The sequence below is a fragment of the Macrotis lagotis genome, chromosome 1, assembly GCF_037893015.1.
Source record: "Macrotis lagotis isolate mMagLag1 chromosome 1, bilby.v1.9.chrom.fasta, whole genome shotgun sequence".
Taxonomy (NCBI): Eukaryota; Metazoa; Chordata; class Mammalia; order Peramelemorphia; family Peramelidae; genus Macrotis; species Macrotis lagotis.
Genome location: NC_133658.1, coordinates 525,670,152 through 525,693,264, shown reverse-complemented (window position 1 = coordinate 525,693,264; position 23,113 = coordinate 525,670,152). Strand labels below are relative to the sequence as shown.

General features: G+C 34.5%; 1 protein-coding gene and 1 pseudogene across 7 annotated transcripts in view; both read right to left on the bottom strand.

Annotated features, from left to right (window-relative positions):
• The window catches only part of DMD (dystrophin), a 2,282,785-nt gene that overhangs the window by 1,145,046 nt on the left and 1,114,626 nt on the right, over nucleotides 1–23,113 (bottom strand). The gene's annotated exons all lie outside the window — the stretch shown is intronic.
• On the bottom strand, nucleotides 4,499–8,330 carry LOC141507439 (pseudouridylate synthase RPUSD2 pseudogene; annotated as a pseudogene).

The following is a 23,113-nucleotide window of genomic DNA, read 5'->3' as shown; positions in this document are numbered from 1 at the left end:
GTGGAATTGTTGAAACAATAATCTTCATTAAATGAGAAATGACTAAAACTAGAAAGGATTTCTCATTCAATTTGAAAACACTCCTGGAAGGAAATAAAAATTACTTTGTAATGCTCTTGTTCCCCATGAAGATTGTTTTGTTTTGAATCTCCCCCAAACTTGATAGTGTTATGTTACATTAAATTGTTTGGAAAGTCATACATTTAATTCTAATTTAAAAGGACTTGAAAAGCAAAATCAACTTAAAAATAAAGTCTGTTTTGTGTCTATGGTAATACTGAAAGTGTTTTCATTAAGATCCTTAGGCATCTAGGGTCTATGAAGACAAATTATATCTAATTCATATGCTGGGTTTAGATGTAGGCAATTAAACAACTAATTGGTTATACTATAGTCTGAGCTGGGCAGTGAGTCTCCCTTTACCCTTTATTTTTTATTGTATCCACTAACATTTTTAATTAGGATATGGAGGAGACTCATTTAGTACAATGAGCTTATGATTCAGAAGATGAAAATGTCAAGAAGCATCTAACTGGTCATCCATATTTAGACCAGAGGAAAGACAGAGGTTGTGTTGGTACCACCTTAGACTTGAAGGAAAACTTAAGAAAGGATTTAAATTCTGATTTGGTCAACCTCCTGAGGCTTCTTTGGAATCTGGTTGAACAAGGAATCAAGTTTCTAGAATTGATCTATGTTTTTAGGAAGCTATGATACTTTGGCTCATTAGAGGCAATTGTATTATTTGGTTGTCCACCTGTGAATACCTATCAGATATAATGGGGGGGACTGGCCACTGAGCTTAGTTGTTATTGAGTATGCATTCTGGAAAAGTCATGATGATGCATAATAAGAGTGCTTTGGAGAGACTTTGGAGTATTCATAACTATTTTTTAACTGGTTCTGATATTCTAAGCAACTGACAAAGAAGTTTAGTTGAATAGCTTAAGTCTTCTTCACTTTATCTGCCCTCTCCCCCTCCCTTTTTTTCTTTTGGTTGCACTTCTTTTCATGTGGCTTCTTTCTGACTTATAATGAGTGATAAGCAATACTATTAGAAAAGATATCGCATGCCTTTGTCCTACTAAAGCTGACATGTAGTCACCCTCTATCTTGCCTGTGTTAGATTTTATTCTTTTAAATGAATAATATTGAAGTCTCTGACTGTGAGTTTTGAAAGGTCAGTAGGGCATACCATATGGTAGTTTGGAAGGAGACCAGGACTTGAGTCCATGTCAGGTACCAATGATGGAAGGAGTAAATTGTAATTTTCAGGGATTCATCATAGCCATAACTATGTTGAGGTTGAATTAAGCCTGACACCAATCTCCACAGAGATCTAGGACATATAGGGAAGAATATGCCCATGAAATGTCAGGGAAAATATTTGTACTTTTATTCCTGATCTAGCTTTGAAACAAATATCCCTTTGCCAAAGGTAATTGATGTTAACAAGTACAATGGAATTCCTATTCACTTGGTGGCAAACACAACTGGGTCAAGACACCATGAAGGAGTTCAAGATATTAGATGCAGAGAATGATGACTTCCCAATGTTGACTTTAGGGTCACTCCTAGAATTCTAAGGGAAAGATGTAACTAGACTGACTCTGAGATAGTGAGCTCATAGCATACAAATTAGAGGGATTTCTAAGTATTCAGATATTTTAAAACATATATGTTATAGAAAATGACTACGATGCCTCAAAATCTTATCAAAAGTCTCCTTTAGCTACATAATAGAAGTGAAAATTGAGTTAGCTTTAAATGATCAGTGAAATTTCAGCAGGAAAAAAAAGGACATGTAGAATTATGCAACATTATGAAGAGCCAGAATAAAAACACAGATGAGAATGTAGTTTTTGGAAAGGATGAAGAGCAAGAGTTTCAATTTTGATAATTGCAAATAAAGTATTATACAAGAAAAGCAAAAAGCAAAAAACCCAAAATCTGTCAGGCTATTTAATCAACTGTAGGTTATTTTATTTATTATCTTCCAAAGATGCTATGCCACAAGGTAGGTCTGCAAGTAGTTAGAGTTCAACTATACTGAAATCCCACCTGAAAAAAGCATCAGTTTTATCAATACAATATATTCCACTGGACAAACTACTCAATTTCTTCAGCTGAGAAGGGTAAATAATGGCACTTAACTCTACAGCAAAGAATACTATCAAAGTGAATGATGTAAGATAGGTTTTATAGAAAGTCTGTGACTTGTTCAACTAGAAAAATAAAGGCAGATTATGATACACTGGGCAACATTGAACCACTGTTAATAAATAATGTTATCAATGTTGTCATATCAGAAAATACATTATAACTGTGAAAAACAGTAAAATATTTAGCACATTACTCTGATGTGGATTGGATGAATAGAGATGTGGTTAGAGATGATTTACTAAACTTGGAATTTAATTTCCTGTAATTGTTTCTTCTTTCTGAAGTCAACTTTCTTCCCAATCATTCATTGCTGTCATTTTTTCCATATATTTACTATATGCTTAGCATAGAAAGAACACTGTGCCGAGTATCAGGGAAATAAAAGTCCTCTTCTCATGGAGCTTACAATCCAGTATGAGGATAAGCCACAAACAAAGATATGTAGAATGCAGAAATATATTAGAATTGCAAAAAATTTCTGTGAGTTTTGAGGAGGACATAGAAAGAGTAATAGAAGGAAACAAAACTTCATGCAGGAGATGATCATTGAGTTGGACTTTAAATGATGAATGAGATTTTGCAGACAATGAAGGACATGAAGAATTTTCTGCCATTATACCATTATGTAGAACTTGAATAAAAACACAGTTGAGAATGTAGATTTTTGAATAGGAAGAAGAGTAACAAGAGATGATCCAAGAAAAGTAGAGTAATGCCAAATTATGGAGTGTCCTTTATGTCAGTCAGAAATTTGTGCTTTTTGTAAAAATCAAAAATGCTAATTAAAGGAAACACACGATCTAATTTTTGCATAAAGATTTTGGCAGTAGTTTAAATGATGGATTTGAGGGAGAAAGATTAAAAGTTAGAAGAAGTTTTAGGACACAGTTGCAGTAATGGGTGGTCAGTAAGGTCTGTGGGAACAGAGATGGAGAGTATAGAGGTAAGAGATGTTGCAAAAGTGTTGTTGACAAAACTTAGTAGCTGACCAGAGAAGAGAGGTTTAGGAAAGGGAAGAATCAGATTGTCCTAGGGAATAAAAGGGGAATTGTTACCTAACTGAGATTCTATCTGAGCAGATTCACTTTCTCAAAAGGAAGGCAGAAAAAGTTAAGTACCTAGGAGGTCCTGAACTTATCTTGGAAACATTGCATTCCTTCTCTTAGAGTAAATTAAGATTTGACAATGATGCAATGATTGGTAATAGAATTAGGTAGAATAATGAAAGGAAGTTTGCTTTAAATGTAGATAAATACTGAGACCAACAGAAAACAGCAGTGCTAAAGGACAAAAATGAGTCAATTTGGAACAAGTTAAAAAACGAATCCTTTTCAACATTTTTGGGAATGATACTATATTTAACAGAACAGTCAGAGAAACTAAAATAAAAAAATAAGCATTTGGTTATTAGAGTTGTTTTATTAATTTCCCTTTGTTCATTTTTTATCTTTATTTTTTTTTTTTGAGTCTGGTTCTCTCTATTTTACTCAGGCTGGAAATGCAGCAGCTAATTAACAGGTCTATTTCCATGATTGATTAGCAAGAGGGCTTGGACCAGCTTTGTTTCTGGCCTGGGCTGGTTTGCCTCTTTGTAGAAAACCTAGCATCCCCCTGAATCCAGGGACTCATCATATTGGTATGAGTTTCTGTAGATCATTGACAGCCCAGTAGAACTGAAAACCCTAAATCCCAAACAATTCACCAGTTAAAAGCTTCCACAGTAGCAGGGATGATAGGGAAACACTTGCATATCTGACTATTTCCTTTGATGCTTTAGATTCTCATTATTGAGGTTTTTTATTCTATGAAATTTAGAGGTCAGTATCCATATTCTGAAATATGAAATATACTTAAAATTTTCTTATGTTGGTCTTAATAGGCTACAACAAATTGCCCACAATGACTTTTGTACTAAGGGTGGCAAAAAAATCTCATTAAGGAAATGTAGGATTGAAGAGAAAAGCAGACCCCTTTCCTTAGAAGGATATTCTGACTCTCCCTGCCTCTACTGACTTCCTCTCTAAGGTTACCTGCCATATCTTTCAGTATGAATATATAGTTCCTCTGGTCCAGAGGCTTGAATTCTTCAAGGGCGACAAGACAATTTCTGGTTTAGAAAATTACTAATTAAAAAAATATAATTGAAACTAATAATTAAAATCTGTGGATTCTTAAGTTTTTGATATTTATTCTACACCAGAGAAAACAAGCAAACTAAAGTTATCTGTACTAAAGACAGCTTATATTTTAAGGAAATATACTAGAATCCTAAAGATTGATATCATTTTGCATTCTTGCTAATTTTAAGTTTTATATAGATATATACATGGTTTTCTGACTTTAAAATGCTAAAGAACATTTAAAAATGTATCTCTCTACTGAAATTAGGAAAAATATGCTTGTCACTGGAATAACAAAACATTTTGTGACATTACAACAGGCTCATTACAGGAATATTCAACACTTCTAAAAAGGAAAATTGATGTACTTTTCTTTCCTGGTGATTTTCTTGGGATTATTTACTTGTACTGGGATGGTTGTTACTTCACTGGCTGTAGGAATCAATTTATTGGGACTGTTACAGTACTGAATTAAACCCAAGATAAAAGGACTATTTTCAAGAAGAAGACTCTTTAAATGAGATGTTCCAATTTGTTCCAATGTGATACTATACCTATGTTTGGAACTTTTATAAGGAAAATTAGGTTTTTCCTTTTTAAGCTAGTTTCTACCTTGACACATGTTCAGTTTAGATTCATTCCAGTGTGGTTCCAGCTAACCAGGAGAATTCTTTGGTTCACTGATTAATGGTGAATTAAGTTGACTGCTTGTGTGAAATGAGGCATCTAAAAAAACTCACTGTTTTCTCTTGATTCACTGCTTTCAGAGTTTTACTTCTAAATCAATCACAGATTTATCAACAGCAGAAGCATGGATAATAACCTGCCTTAGAATCCAAGTGGAACTTACAAATAGATTCAAGTTGTGTTATCAACCTCAATGCTAGAAGAGGTTCTACTTTTTCATTGGTAGCAGATCAACAGGATAAGGGGTGGGATTAGTATCTTCTTGTGTTTAAATTTTTTAATATATAGTTTTGTTGTAGTTTCTTTGTTTAACTATTGACTTTAGGCAAGGAGGCACGACATGGTAATGATGAAGGACTTCAATGGTCCAGACTGCTTTGCCAAAAGTAAACTGACTTTTTTTTAAGACACAAAGAATACTTACAATTATGGATGTAATTCTGGACAATAGGAAGGGATTTGTTAAGTAGAGGGATGAAGCAGAAATATATGGGAAAAAGCACCTTCTTTGGATGTAATTTTTAGAATTTGTGCTGGAGAATTTGAGGCAAGCTGCTATGAGGTCAACTGAATAGAGACTTTGTAAAGTAATAAGAATCTAGTCACAGATGGACTTTAGTTGTTGGGCTAAGCATTCTTTCTAGATAACTTTAATAAGAATTAATAATTTGGAAAAAATTTCTACTTTATTGATCACTGAGAATAATATATATTGAAATGGTAGTTATCAGAAAAAGAACTAGGATTCAGAAAATGAATTGGTAATTAAGTTCATTGGTAACTCTTTTTTTGATTATGGAAAAGATGAATTGTTATATATGTGGAATATTATTATACCATAAATAATGATGAATTCAGAGCTCATGGGAATTGCTGTATGAACTGATAACATGTAAAGAAAGAAGAATCAGAAGAACCACAAGTGTAATAGTTACATCACTGTAAATAATAACAAAATTTAGATCCAATACAATGACTGATGTGGATTTCTGATGCCTGTAGTTGGGATATCTCTTCTTGGTGGAGAATGTGGGGCCTGGGCACCATTACACACTATCTGTCACTTGCAGTTATACTTAAGTTTTGTGGTTGGTGTTGGGGGAACAGAAAGACATAAAACTGGGAAGGGATCACAATATGAAAACCAAATTGCTTATTAAAAATATCACCTACTTGACTGAAATAGCAATTAGATGGCATATACCTAGGGTAAGGATAGGTAAACATTTTTCTGCCAAGGGTCATTTGATATTTGAAACATCATTCCCCTGCTATATTTGGCCAAAGATTTAATTAATTCACCCCCTAAAAAGCTCCTAGATGTATTGAATTTCAAGTCCTGCCTGCAGATGCCATGGCAGTGTCAGACAGACAGCCTGATATGGCCCACAAGCTGACCTTCCTTGTCCCTGACCTAGAGAAAACAGGAACCAAATCACAGTGGAAGAGACAAAAACTTTCTGCAGCAGGAATAAAACCTCTACTTGCACAGCAAAGAAGTTTGAAGGGAACAAGTTACAGTCACAGTTTGGAACCAAGCAGAAGCACCAGAAAGCTCAGAGAACAACCCCCAAAAGAAAGATATTGGGGAGGTTAATTGGCTTGCCCAAGGCCACATAGCTAAGTAATTATTAAGTGTCTGAGGCTGAATTTGAACTCAGGGCCGGTGCTCTATCCACTGTGGCATCTAGCCGCCCAAGGAACATTTTCAGAATGAAGAGATGCCAAAACTTTGGCTGGAGGTAGGATGGCAAATGAGGTATATAATTTCCCCTTTGCTCTAGAAAAAAGAACAAACTTCAAAGCCCAAAACTCCTCCTTTCCATTCCTGAGTGCCAACAGTGAACGTCCACTTTCCCTCATTAAGAGAGGTCTAGCCATAGAAGCTGGGAGACACCTGTCTCTAATGTAGAAGGCAATCCAGGAACCATCTCCCTCAGTCTTCCTTCCAGTCATCCTGTGCCCAGGCAGGCATGGGTGAAGAGTACTCAAAACCTGGTCCTTTATAGCACAGGGCACGAAGATACATCACCAGCTCCTGAGGCAAGGGGTCTTGTCTCACCAAACGGCACTCCTCACAGAGAGGGTCCATCTCTTTGTCTTTAAGCCCTGAGCCAGCTGCCTTCTCAGGGGCCAGTTCTCTTGTGTCTAAATCGAAGGATACTGCTTGGTTAGGCTCCTCTGGGTCTTTGGTGGGTACAGCTGGCTCTTTCAAGTCCTGCTTGAAAACTGGGTCCGAGAAGGATTTAAGATCTGGGGGAAGATCCCCTTCAAAGAGATCCAGAACATTCAGGCTTTGTTTGGCCCGGTGTTCCTCCAACAGGTCCCGTAGTAACTCATCATCTGTCTTAGGGACATGGCCACCTCGGCCCCGGGCAGGACCCCAAGCTTCTGTGTTATAGATAGGGTCATTGATTATAGGATAGCCCAGGAACTGCATGTGTACCCGGATCTGATGGGTACGCCCGACAGCGGACCACACTAGAGTGACCATTGTAACTTAGTCTCTGGAACACAGTTTCACAGGATTTGCCCCGTGGGTCTACACGGCCGAGCCCCACCTTGTAGGATACCACCAAGATGGGCTCCTTGCAGGTGACTTCTTCAGCAGGGAACTCTCCTTCCACACGGCACACATATTCTTTCTCCAGCTGCCGATCTCTGGCTTGTTCATGAATCCGCTCAGAGACAGCAGCTGTCTTGGCAAACACGAGCACCCCTGAGGTGAGTCGATCTAGCCTATGTAGTGGATGTAGCCCCTTAAGCTGGTGCTCCTTGCCCACGACAAAGATGCCAGTATTATGGCGGAAGCGACCACAAGGATGAACGGGCATGGAGGAGGAGGAGGGCTTGTCTACCACCACAACTTCATCATTCTCAGCTAGCAGGTGGATGGGCTCTGATGTCACAGGGGGCTCATGCCCGGTGGACGGTGTTCCGGAGGAAATCGTTGTCCTGAAGGATAACGCCGAGGTGGCCGCTCGTGGAGGCGCAGGCGGCCGGTCCTGGCGGCCGCCTCGTAATTGGCGAGGGGCTGGGCACCGAACTGGGTGCTGTAGACGTGGAGCAGGCTGCGGCCCAGCCAGCGGCCCTTGCAGTACGTCTGGAAGTCCAAGTAGTAAGGCCGCACCTTGCGCCGCCCGCCCTCCAAGCAATAGCTGGTCTCGGCAAAGTGCTGGTCGCCGAAGCTGGCCCCGGCCCGCCGCTTCTCGGGGGCCGGCACCAAGGCCGGGCTGGCACCCCTGCTTGCTCTTCCTGCCGGCCCCGGGACTGCTGCCGCCGCCGCCGCTCTTCCAGCGCCTCGGAGCAAGCGGAGTGTCCGTCCTTCCCGAAGGGAGCCTGGCTCCCACCGCTCGCCATGCCAGCAGGCCGGCCGAGGCCAAGGTCAGCACGGCAGGGCGGGCTGCGGCGAGCAGGGAGCGGCGAAGCCCGGACCCTGCAGACCACAGAGCCCCGCGGGCTCGCCCACGTGGGAAGCTCCTCTCATGGCTAACTCTTAAAAAAAAAAAACCTAAAAACCAAAACAGTTTTGCATAAACTCATGCTGAGCAAAGTTATTTTGTCTCTACCTCCAAATGAGGCTAGGGAAAAACAAATAAAAATTAGCAAGAAAGATAAAAAGACTTAATTAAAAGGAGAGGGGTTGATGAACCAAATCGTTGCTTAAAGACAAGTGATATTCTGAATCTCACTTGGTAGAAAAGGTAGAACAAAAGAGGGGTCATGAAGAGCAGACTCAGAGAAGAAAACAGGGGGGGAAATCACCTGAATATTCAGTCAACAAATAACTTAGTAACCATCATGTCAGACGATGAGGTAAAATTTGGAATCCAGTGAAAGGCAAAAAGTTCCCACTCTCAAAGAACTTATAGTCTATGAGAATATAAAAATATATACCACAAACTACAGATAAATAAAAGGTCATGTATCATAGCATGTGTAGTTTTGATATTTAGCATATATTTGCATTCAGATTAGTAGACTTTCCTCACAGTACAGCAAAACTCAAATTGTATTTCATGGCAACTTGACACCAGTCACTAAACATAGCTGTTTGTAATTAAAATATTTAGTTTTTTTCCAAGCATATACTAAAAAGGAAAGTAATTAGCTTGTCAAATTCTATAATAAACAGTTTTATATGAGAAAAAAATCAAAAGAATATACTTTGTGCACAATATTTAACATTTCTAGTTATTTCATTATATTTACTTCATTGTATCACATTAATTTTTATATGCCTTCTGTATTCTTTGAAATTTTGAAGTATATGCTTTATGCCCAATTATATTTAATATCTGTAATGAAACTTTATATTCAAATTTAAGGCATATAAAATTTTAATATATTATTTTTAAGAATTGATGAAGCTTGTTAATGTCAGAGACAAAACATAGTCTTGAATTTTCCACAGTGTAAAATTACCCAATAAATAATGATCATTTGTTCTGTCCCCCCAAAAAGTTGATCTAAAAATTTGCTGATTTTGCATGGTTATACTTGTAAATTGAATCTCTAGTAAGTCACCATGCTTCCCATCTCTCTTTCTGACTCTGTTAATTGAAATGTCAAAGAGAGAAAAGGAAGCCAGCAACAACTAGAGACAAGTAGGCACATTAAAAATAACATTAAGGGAAATCAATATAATTTAAAGTTTTAGCACTCATCATACCATTTGATTTGGGGGAGGGGGCATTTTCATCTGGCAAGAGTCATAAATGTGGAATCAACATAGTAAAAGAAATAAATGTGGAACAAACACATGTATAATAAATCTATTGATTTTTAAATTTTACAGATATTAAAACTCTCATTCACTATGCAAGAGGTACTGAAAATTGCATTGCTACTCCATTTACTTACAATATAACTCATTTCCTTCTGCTTTAAATCAAAGTCAGATTAGTTCTAAGGAGCACATTGGTATGTATGTTAACTCTTTCAGGCCCCCAAGATGCCATTAGATTCACTACAATAAATTTAAATAAATTACATACTAATGGCTATGATATTAGTTATTTTTATATTTCATTTTGCAAACTCAGAACTTAAAAATGATTCCACTTCCCCCAAATCTGACCACAGTTAGAGTTCCTTGCCCTGATATATTGCCTGTGTTTAAAAGTCAAGTTTCAGTCATAGGCATATTAAACTAGAAAAAGATTAACAAGTATTTTCTCAAATCTAGCTCCTTCTTGCTTGGATAGGTAATTCTAGATATTTAAGGCTAGAGACAAAAAAGGCCAGGAAAAAGCTGTTCTCCCTCAATAGTCAGAATCAGTGAACATTTACTAATTTTGTGCCAAACACTTTGTTAATTGCTGGGATACAAAAAAGTCATGACAGTCCCTATTCTACAATCTATTTTTTTTAAGGTTTTTTTGCAAGGCAATGGGGTTAAGTGGTTTGCCCAAGGCCACACAGCTAGGTAATTATTAAGTGTCTGAGACCGGATTTAAACCCAGGTACTCCTGACTCCAGGGCTGGTGCTATATCCACTACACCACCTAGCTGCACCCCCTACTCTACAATCTAATGAGGGGAGAAAACACATAAGCTGACGCCGAAAAAGATGGGTAAGAAGGGAGAAGTATCAGGCAAAAGGCCTAATGTAGTCCTGCGTCTGGGATAGGAAATTATCTGAGAAGATGTTAGTTAACAGGAGGTATTATCTTGTAGAATGAGTTTCTAGAACTCATGAAAACCAGAAATCAGACAGGTGGAGAAGGGTGAGGTGAATATGCTTCTGCCTCTGACTTAGCCTGGACCTCTGAATATCAAACTCAACAGACCTACATAGATGCTGTACTTATAACAATGTCTTCTGATTTGGTATAATACCCATAGACTTTGATCTTGCCTAGAGCTTCAGGTCTTAACATTCAATTTATAGAGGCAGCTTTGGCCCAATGAATGGATAGAGTGGGTGCTAGGATGGAGTCAGGAAGATCTGAATTCCAATTTGATCTTGGACTAGCTGCTTGACTTTGGACAAATCTGTTTACCTTAGCTTCCTAAGCTGTAAAATTGGGGTAAAATTAGCACCTTTTACCCAGAGGACCAAATGAAATATTTGTAAAGTACATAGAATCTTTCATATAGCTTTATATAAATGGTATTATTTTTATTAATATAATTATTTTGCTCCATTAATAATTATTGAAAGCTTGCCATGTATACTAGGCACTGGGAGATGGGGAAGATAGGTAGCAGAGTGATTTGAGCACTGATTTTGGAGTCAGGAGGATATTAATCCTAATTCCTCATATCAAAAAATATTAATTTGTAAATATGTTGATCAAAATATACATGTACAGTGCTAACCTGACTGTTTGATGCTGAGTGGAGGGAGTGGGAAGGGAGGTTGGAAGGAAATTTTGTAACTTAAAAATATACATATGCATATGGATGAAAATAAATAAAAATATTTTTAAAAAAGAAAAACGTGGTAGCCATAGTTTCTGAAGACCCAGAAAGGAAAATTCTTACCACAAAGAACGTAGCATTTTTAGATGGTTCCACATCAGAAAATGAAGTGTTTTATGAGTGGGATTGTTATTAAAGAAGATGTATTACCACCTGCTTTGCCCCTGCACCTTAAGGACTTTTCCATCACACTTGACTCTGAAACTTACCCTATGTATTATCTCCCCCATTTGAATATCAGCTCCTTGAGAATAGGGACCACCCTATTTTTCTATATGTTTTCCCACAGTGCTTTGCATAAAGTATGTGCTTAATAAATATTCATTCCAAAAGAAAAAGAAAATACAAGATGAGTTCTGAGGAGATACTGGAGGATCAAACTATGATCTTAAAGTCATTTTCAGAGACTGTCATTAGAGAAGGCTGAAAGGAATAGTTACTCATTTTCAGGATACTCAATATAAGTAAATATGCACTGTTTTTCTCTCAACTCTGTTACTTTTTGATATCCTAAATATGATTGGATAGTTATTTCAGAGTTTCATTAAGGGGCATCATTATAGTTAAAATAAGTCTGGGATATACCATCAAAAATCTCACTGAAGTAACTTTCAAAGTAGTATAACAGTGACTTTCTCTCCTCCTTTACCCCATATATCCATCTCCTTTAGGATTAAGAAAAAATGATTTTATAAAAAATGAAAAGTAAAACACATTGCTTATATTATTAGTATTAAGCCACTGGAACACACTATTCTAAACAAAACTTTCCCTTCCTCTTTTAAATATATTTCCTGTTGTCTCAGGGGATATTATGGAAGGTGTAATATTTGGCAGTTTTATCATGTTGCAAAAATATTCAGGATATACTATTTCTGTACTTCTTCTGGAAAAGAAAACAATGTAGGATTATGCTAATATTAACCTAAAAATTATGCAATTTCAGTGACTTGATTCAGCACAATTAGCATCCTGAAAAAATATACAAAACTTCACGCTGCCATAAATAATTCTGATTTAGTGAACCTACTGTTAGCTTTAAAATTTAGGGTCGTCCTGACAAAATAAAAAATGTTAATATACTAAAATTATATTATTTGAATTTTTTATAAAATGAAATAAAGCTAACCTATTTTCTAAAGACTAGTTATCTTCATGGTTACACTTCTACAAATTTACATATTGTAAGTATTGATTCATACCTAATTTACATTTCATCTGATATATGACCAAATTATATAATTTCAGAAACCACTAACTCCAGATCTTATAATCATCATTTTGTTATCAGCATGACATATTTTATACACGGATTTTTTTTCCCCAGATGCAGAGTAGGTGTTATACTCAAACCATATAATGAAATCGAAACATAGATACTAGAAATAATTTTTATTCAGTCAAGATTGGGAAATATATTTCTAGTATCTTATTCTCTCAACTACAAATGGATTGTTATTGTGCTTGGTTAAATCAGTCCTACCCATGATAAAAGAAAAGTGTGGCTAACCAGTGTTTCTTTGAATTCAAATTGGGAAAAATCTCAGAGGTCATATGGAGTCAATCATCTTCTTCCTTAATAAAAGAGGAAACTGAAGCCCAAGTAAAAGCAACTTGCCCAAATTTACCACAGTGAGTGTTATGGAGAAATCTGAAGTCAGGTCCTTTGATTTCAAATTCACTTGGCAATTTTAGCATTCTTTTCACTATACCACATTTTCTTCTTGAATCATTTTTTTTTTTAAATTGAAGATGGCAAGGTATTCACTGAAGATCAGTTGTTAATTTAGAGTCCGTAAAGTTTTTTTTAAAAACATTTTGGGGGCAGCTAGGTAGTACAGTGGATAGAGTACCAACTCTGGAGTCAGGAGGACCTGAGTTCAAATGTGACCTCAGACACTTAATTACCTAGCTGTGTGACCTTGGGCAAATCACTTAATCCCATTGCCTTGTAAAAAAAAAAAACCCAAAAACCCCCAAATATTTTGATAGCTATTTCAATATTATTGATTTCCTTTGTGATCCTCTGCATTTTTGTGCTTTTAAAAACTTTTTCAAAGAAGGGTTCCATAGGATTCACCAAATTGCTAAAGGGGTCAATGACACAGGAAAGTTTAATCACTGCTCCTAAATCACTGCTCCTATTTCTACTACTACTAATAAAAAAAAAATCAAACTTAAAAAAGGGACATAGTATTAAAATGATTAAATAATTTCCAAACCAAATATTTCATATTCCCCAAACAAGCATTATAATAAATGTTAAGTATAACATACCAAATTCCAAATTGTAAGAATGTGAACTAAAAAGTTTCCATGGCAGTAGGAAAAAAAGAAAAAGCACTAGATTTGGAATAAAGGACCTAGCTTGAAATTTCAGGCCTGGCACTTACTACTGACCATCGAAAAGTTGTTAGGCTATTCTGTACCTTGATTTCTTCATATGTAAAATGAGGGGATTTATCTAAATCGGTTGAGTCAAATTCAAATAAAAATATTAAATATATGAATATCCCATAAGCCAGCCACAAAATAATGTCAAGTGATTATAATCTGAATACATGCTATCACCTCTCAGCACTAATAAGGACCAATAATTATAATTCAGTGAAAATGCACTTCTTGGTGTCCCTCCCAATGGACTAATTCCTTCCTGACTCCATGCCTTTTCATTAGTTATCCTCTAACCTTGATTATTCTCTCTTCTTACCTCTTATTGGCTTCCTGTAAGACTCACTTTAAATCCCACCTTCCACATGAGGCCTTTCCTGGGTATCAGCTTCTTCCCCAATTTTCCAACTGCTAGAGAGCATTCCTCTCAGTAAGGATGTATGTGCAGGTTTATACATACATACATATATATATATGTATGTATGTATTCACTTGTCCATATATACATATAGATTTGATTAGTTTTAATAATTATAATCAAAGCTAAAATTTGTACTAAGTTTTGGGCCATGTGTGTCTCCTCCATTAGAATATAATGACTTTGAGGACAAGAACCATGTTTTTTTTGTCTTTGTAGCTTAGCATTTATCATATTGTCTGGCACATATATTTGATAAATACTTGCTGAATGGATTAATTAATACCCATTTCTACTCTGTGGTTGCACGATAGGTCTAGACTTTGAATCAGAAGACATGAAATTTCAATTAAAATGCCTAATATGTGAAGCTGAGCAAGTCACTTAAACCCCTTGAGTCTCAGTTTCTTTGACTATAGAAAGTGTCTAAAAATACAATACCCTACTGCATAGAATTATATCAAACAATAATGTTTTATAAACATAGGTGGTCTAAAAACATGAATTGTTATTACTTAGCCAATATAATACTCAAAAATGGTTTTACAACTGTTCAATGCATAGAATCAATTCAGCCTTCATGAGATATTCTATTTCCTTTGATCAGGTTTTTAAACAACCCAGCAGGCTTTTTATTTTGTTATGTTTGAAATGAATTTCAAAAAAGATTTATTAAGCAATGACAATAATCTAAGCATTAAATAATGGTAAAAAATAAATAGCAATTGATAATTAATATAGATTTTCAAAAATAGCTGATAGTAATGTTCATATGAAATGGAATGAAAATAAACCTATAAAATTGACTTTTAACTTGGCATTTTCTTGTCTTAACATCTTTCTCTATTCTTTAATATGGCATATTCAGATTTCCTCTCTTGATAGACCTAATATTCTGATAAAAATGATATACAGAGTATTTATGAAGAAACATTTTTTGTCTTTAAAGATTATATCTATATCTATGTGTCTACGTATATATATTTATCTATATACATATATAGACATATATATATATATATACCTATGATATAGTAAAATTACATATAAGAAAGTCCTCTCAACTAATGTAAGTTGTCACTTTCTCTATACTTTCTAATCTTAGAAAATTGCCTAGAGTTCTTGGAAGTCATTTGTTCAATCTCATGTAGTGACTATGTATCATTTAAAATCAGGTCTTCCAGAATTTGAGGTCTTAGGAGCAATATCCCAACAATTTTTCCCATGTTAGGCTAGTTTTTCCTGAAAAAGATACCAAAAATATCATTAAGATTTGACTGGCTCAGGTATTAAGGGCTGATGATATCACTTCCTTGTCATATGAGCATAAAACAGCCATGAGAAATTCCATTTGAGTTCTGATGCTTATCTGCTGGACCACAATGAATAAGTCATGCAAGGGAGCTTAAAAATCAACTTGAAGTTGCCTTAGTATATAGCCTTGTTGACTAATTTTTTTCCTTTTCTTTACTTTTGAGTGACCCACTAGTAGCTCTCTCATTTTTTTTCCTATTATTGTACATAAACTACCTGAGTGACCTCAGGTCAGAACTGTTCTCAATTTACTAAACCTTAATGACTCTCGTTAAAGTATAATTAACAATTGCAGGTGTAAATGTATACATGCATATACACATGCATACAGTAACATTTGTTAGATAAGTATTCATATATACCTGTGTTTTTTTCCCCATTGTTTCACAAATCAGGTTTCATCAAAATACAATTGAAAGGTTTCAAACAAATTTGGATTGGTATATATAGGGGACTGCAATAATAACCAATAAACTCTAAAATTACCCAGAAGGAGTAAAATTGTTTCTATTTCAAATGTGTAAATTGGTTTAGGTGCAGAAATAAAGAATTAATACTTCATAAACTGAACCCAATACAGACGTGCTAAGTGGGGTCAACCGAGAAATTCTCTTAAAATAGCAGCATAGAAATACCTTTTTTTTAGAAACAGCAAGAAAATACAGACTTTAGAGCATCTGAAAATTAAAATAAAGGTTTTTTTTTAAAAGGGCATTCAGAATAATGAACTACTCAGAAGGGAGTTAGAGTCATAAGTCAGATGAAAAATATTCAAAGCACTTCTTGACAAAATCCAATAAGTGCTAAATATAAGGCAAGTTCCAAACTAAAATAACTGCCTGGTTCTGAATATGTGCTCACTAAAGTATATTTATTGAATGAATGCATGCATAAATGAATCATAAACAAAATATATGTTGGGTATCTAGTCTTGACATGAAAAATAGAGTTATATAAATGATATAAATAGAGATATAAAAGAGAGAAGTGCAATATGCTTTCTTGATAATGAAAATATAATAAAGGACACAGAGACACTAGGAGAAATCCTTCCCGTTGAACACATTTTGGTGTTTATTATGGGTGGAAAATATAGAGGCATTGTGGCAAGCTGGCCTTGGAGTCAGAAATATCTGAATTAAAATATGGCCTCTGACACATACTGGCTGTGTGTCCCTGGACAAATGATTTAGACTCTCAGTGCCTTAGGCCATTCTATAAGACTGTAAGTTACAGAGTAGGTACATTGTTAGAAAAAGTTTGCTCTTTGGAAGTTTCCTATGGTAATGTATTCATAAGTCTTTTAAAAAATAGTGGAAAATAGATATCATCGTAACTGGGGATAGTCAGACTGATCCACCACTCAGATAGTCATAATTATTAAATTTAACTCTGAATATATTTTTAAGCCCTTAGCATAGAGTTTGAAATAGAGAAAGCACTATATAAATGTTTATTCCCTTCATTGCTACCCTCCCCCTTCCCTTCTTAGTTGTCCATGTGGGATTCTCCAGAGATAGAGTCATTTCTATAAGATGCTTGTAGAAGAGACACGTTAACCTCCAGAATCACTGAACTAAAATCAAATAAAATCTAGTCACTCATATGCTGTATGTACTTTTTATTATACCTCACTTATCAAGAGTCATCACCTCATGAATAAATGAAAAAACACAGCCCTCATGATATTCCACTTGTCTTAATAAAATATAAGGGAGTTGTTCACTGCACAAAACCACCATCTTCATTAGAAAATCTCTATAATACATTTGAAGGCACATGTCTGATTCTGTTGGGATTACTATATGATTTAATTAATGCAGAATCTATCTTTATAGATATCTCATCTGGAGTAAGATTAGCATCAATACATGATGTACTCATAAAGAAATAAATATAGCTTTGTCCTTATGTAGAAATAAGATGCAAATAGAAGGCAAACATACTAAGCAGAGAAACAACAGCTATAAAAAACCAAACCAAACCAAAAAAATCTATGAATATGGACATAATTTATTGTTATTATTTCAAAGCTGTTATTTTACTTGGGTAGGAACTTCAGTGTGGCAAATTCTAGCAATCACCAAAGCCAACTAGCAAATATGCCTGTGGGTACTCAGAGGTTATGCTATCTATCCAATGTTCTATAACCGATATATATTAGAGGTAGCAATTGCAAGCAGGTCTTTTTGGCTTCAAGGTCAGTTCTATGTATTTAATGTTATTTCATCATTGGTGAAATTTTAGAACTTTGCATATATAGTATAATATTGAGGATTTCTTGTTAAAATTTCTCACAATGTCAATGAGTAGGAAAATGAGGACTATGAATAAAAGATAATTATAATTAAGATTCACTTTGTTTTGCTTCCCTCTGGTAACCTATCCAGATAGGTTATCAGATAGGATATGTTCCCAGATTTAACTTCCTATAGCATTTCCATTAGTTCAATTATTATTTCTCTTTTATAACTCTTTTTATATATCTAGCCCTAATCTCTTTTCTGAACTCTAATCAATTATTATCAGTTGTTTGCTGGATATCTCTATGAGTCTATTATGTCTAGTGTCTAAAACAAATTCATTATCTTTCCTCTTTAAACCAGATCTCTCAAGAGAGTATTAGCTTCTTTCCAGGCACCCAGGTTCAATTAGTTGAATTCTTCCCCTCTCACTCTCCACTCTTGCCCATACATACCCATTTTTTGCCAAGGCTTGTAGATTTTACTTTTATGGTATCATTCACATCCATACCATTTTCTCCATAACATAGTCATAGCCCTAATTTGGTCTCTGGTCCTCTTTCCTGGACTGCTGAAAAAACTTTCTCTTGGTTCTCCCTTTTGCCAGTATTTTTCCTATCTAATGTGGCAATCACACAGCTCCCTGCTCCAAGTCTCTCCCCACTCCAGATCATTCCACATTCAGATGTCAGTGGTCTTCTTAAAGAGGAGATCTGACTATGTCATTCCCACTCCCAATTTCGGTGGCACCTTATTCCTTCTAGGGTCATATATAAAATCATCTGACTTTTAAAATTACTCATTATATGACCTCTTTCTACCATTCTAGTCTTCTTATTGTATTTTCCTTCATGTACTCAACCCAGGGACCCAGTTTTCTCATTTTTAACACACAAAACCCTCTATCTCCCAATTTTGTGCATTTTAATTTATTGTGTCTAATGGAATATTCTCCTTCCTCACTACCTCCTGGTTTTTCTGGATTCCTTCAAATATTAGCTAAAATTCCACTTTCTGCAGGAATTCTCTCCCCTGCCCCTTAATTTTGCTTTCACTGGATTATTTCCAATTTATCCTAGAAACATATATATATATATTTATATCCTAATACATACTCTATATATCTTATATATAAAAATACCTAATTTGTATATAGTGCATATTATCTCCTACATTAGATTTTAAACTCCTGGATGGCGAGAACTAATTTTTCCTTTCTTATGTTCCCAGTCTTTGCTCTAAGTCCAGTTTGTTATTCATTACATACAGTGCCTTTCAAAGTTGTCTGCGTTAAAGGCTGAAATCTTCAGATGCAATAATAGTAGAAAGGCAGATAAAAGGGAGGAGAAATAGTTCATAATGATTTTTTTTGTTTTTTTTTTACAATCTATTTAATATCCACATATGTGCTCCAATGCCTCATTGCAGCATGGACGTGAACCTTGATTTGTTGGAAGGTCGTCAGCAATCAGGATTTTCTCATGCCCTGCTAAATTAGAAAGACACAGAGTATAGACTGGAATTGAACTGTATGTTTGTCATCTAGGTAAGTTCAGAGAGACTCATTACTAGGCTAACTAAAGGGTAATTACTATTTTAGGAAAAAACAACTCCAGAAAGCCAAGAAGCAAATTATGGAGATTTGATTGACATCAAAAGAAGGATCACAATGAGAAAGATATGCTAGAACCTAGAAGTGATGTAGGCTACTCCACCCAAATCTCTTCCTTGGCCAACATCACAAAGTTGAAATGTGGATTTTATGTTTGACTGAGAGGCTGTTTTGATATATTTAATTATTTTAATTTGTCATAGGCAAGGGAAACAATTTATGCTGGAAAATGATCTGAAAGAGATATTGATAGTAAAAGATACTCTAAATGTTTGTTGGACTTTTGAAGTTTCACAAAAAGCAACATATTCTAGTGAAAGATTGAATCAGTCTTATTAAGCAGAGTTTGGTATACAATAGAGAGAATCTCATTCCAAATTTGGGGCAATATTACTAAAGCATTAAAAAATTCATCATGTTAAATTTTGTTGAAATATTTTTTGCAATATTAGTTAAAACATTTAAAGCTGTATAGTAATTTAAACAATTTACCAAGATGTCTAATTATATGTACATGTCAATCTATATTCTTTTATTTTCTGCTTCACAGTTATTTTAATTTTTGAACTAAGAAATTAGTTTTATTTAATAATAATTAGTAAGTTGAACAATAATTAAGATATAATTTTTCACTGACTTAAATAACAATAAACCCACTTTATATTCTGTTCTTATAAAAAGTGTAATTAAAATGTTAACAAACTGTGGCAATATTCTAAAAATAGAGCAAAATTGTTAAAATAGCTCTTTAATTCCTCCCCCTCCCTTCAAATTTCAATTAAGTGACCCAATAAGCATTATTTGAACTGGTAAACATTATTAAAATAAATGAAGTGAACCATAGGACTGCATTAGTATGAATATACTAATACATACACATCTATATGCATATTCACATTATTTTATATTTGGTAGGATACAATTAGATGCTATTAAAAATTAAAATAGTACAATAGCTTACATTGTATTTATATCTCCTCAACATGAGTTAACATGGCCTAATGGATATAGAGCTGGCTTCAAAATAAGGAAGGCTTGAGTTTAAGCTTTGTCTGATTGGGGTATTACCCCACTCAATTTATTTAACCTACTGGTAACCTAGGTAATGCCCTAACACTTTGTTACCAACCTGCTTTGGCAGACAGTTGCCTCATCTAAGGATTCCCTATAACAATGAAATATTCCTCTTCAATATATTGCCCTTTGAACATACAACATATATATATGTACATATATATATATAATATATACATGTGAAAGACTTTGATTATACAAAAATTGGTAGGGCAGCTTATATTTTAAAGAAAAGTAAAGCTAAGTAAACCCTTTGCATAAGACCACAATTAGTCATTTAATGTATTCCTTTAAATATATTATTCATATCTTTTATTTTTAAATCTTTTTATATTTTTTCCAAATTATCTGTTTTCTAACCCAGTCCCCTCCCCAGTGTCACCCCTTAAAACAAATTTTTTTTAAAAGGGGAAAAAGTAATTCACTCAAACTAAATAACAAATTAACTGAGTCTTACCGTATAATGCAACAATCTATAGCCATTGTCCCCTATCTTTGCAAAAAAAAGATAAAGGCATATTCTCTCATCTCTTAGAGGAAATCATTATAATTCATCACAGAATGTGAAGTTCATATTTGTTTTTATTATTCTTTATTTTTATTATGTTTGTTTTTATTATTTTTTCATATTTCTAGGCACAGTGCCAGGAACATAGTTGCTTTTCTTTCCATGTAAAATATATATACTTTTTTCCTGGTTTTGTTTATTTAATTTTGTGCAGTTTGTATGTCTTCTGATGCTTTTCTTTTTTTAAATATGTTTTTATTTTGTTATATTTCTCAATTATGTGTAAAATTTTTAATATTAATTTATTTTTTATTTTTATTAAATAAAAATTAAATTTTTTATTGAAAATTTATTTTTGCAAGTTGTTGAGTTCTGCATTTTTCTCCTTCCCTCCCTTCCCCACTCCCCATGACAGCAATCTACCTGATATAGGATATACCTGTACAATCATCATTTTGAATTCCAAATTCTCTCCCTTCCAAACCCCCCTGTCCTGAGAAGACAAGCAATTTAATATCAATTACAGTGTAATGTCATGCAAAAGGTATTTCTATATTAGCCATGTTGCAAATAAAGATTAACCATAAATATACAAAAATTTAAAAATTATGCTTCAGTCACTTTCACAGTTTATATATCATTTCTCTCTGGAGGTGGATAGCATTTTTCACTAAATGTCCTTCAGAATTACCTTGTATACCTGTCTTGATCAGAATAGCTGTCTTTCACAGTTGATCATTCTTACTTGCACTTGTCTATAGTTTTGAAATGCACCATTTATTGTGGAGAAGAAATATTCTTTTGTGTGTGTGTGTGTGTGTGTGTGTGTGTGTGTGTGTGTGTGTGTACTTCCGTTTGTTTAGTTATCACATGATTTTGTTGCTAGTTGCACCAAGATTTATTTTAAGGTGATTCAGTAGAAAGAACAATTTCTATTCTTGAGGAAAACAAAAATCTTATCAATCAGGACAAGTTAACACTTGCTATTTCAGCAGTCTAAGTGACAAAAAAACTTCCTTAAAAATTATGCTAAGGTAAATTTCATAAACTCAAATAATTGAGAATGTTGTGAATATATACAACTTTATACAATTTTCAGATGATCTATAGATTTTGAAGGAGAATTTAAGTGAATGAAATTGTATGTAATCATTAATCCAGTCATACTTTAAATGTTTCACTAAAAATTTTTTTTTATGGCTATGTATGAGATTCAAATTAAAAGATCAAACATGGGGTAGAAAGACATCAAGATTTAGAGTGATGGAATCCTTATATTAAATTAACAACAGAATTTCTCTAAACTTTTTCTTGTGATCACCAAACAGCAAGTCAATATTTTATTGCTATTAGACTATATTAACATTCTTGAGGGTGCTAGATGATGTGATGCATAGAATGCTAGACCTGCAATTAGGAAAAACTGAGTTGAAATCAATTCTCAGATCCTTTTTAGCTGTGTGACCCCAGGAAAGTCATTTAAACTTTGCTTGCCTCAATTTCCTCAAAAATAAAAATGGGAAAAATAATAAATCTACCTTATAGTATAGTTATGAAGATTAAGTGGGGTAACAGCTGTAAAAATAGCACAAATGAAACATGGTAGGCATTTAATTAATATTTAATTAATGCTTATTCCTTTTCACTTTCCTTCTTCTTCCCTCCCTCATTATAGAGGGATATATATATATATATATATATATATATATATATATATATATATATATATATATATATTCACAAGGAGCACTGGAAGTTCTATGTGATACTTGATGAGTGGAAGATAATGAACAATTGTGTCAAGGGAGCTTCATTCAGCTGAATCAATTTATGTTATTCTCAATGCCTAATCTTTTGAATATCATCCTGAAAAAGCTATGTAAATCTACTTTTCCTAACCTCCAATGGGTCATTGTGACCACTAAACTCACTAGGGACAGACCCAGTGCAAAAATAATGGGTAGTTGTGTAGGACTGGAATTTAGTGATGTTGCTGAAGTGGAAAATGAGAAGGGCAAAGGAAGATTAGTAAGCCCAAATTTTTCTTTGTGTTTCTGATGGTGTTTTTGGTAAACGTTTTGGAGATGGTAGTTGCTTACTATGAGACATCTCGAATCTTGAAATATTCATGACTAAACTGAAATATTAATGACTAAA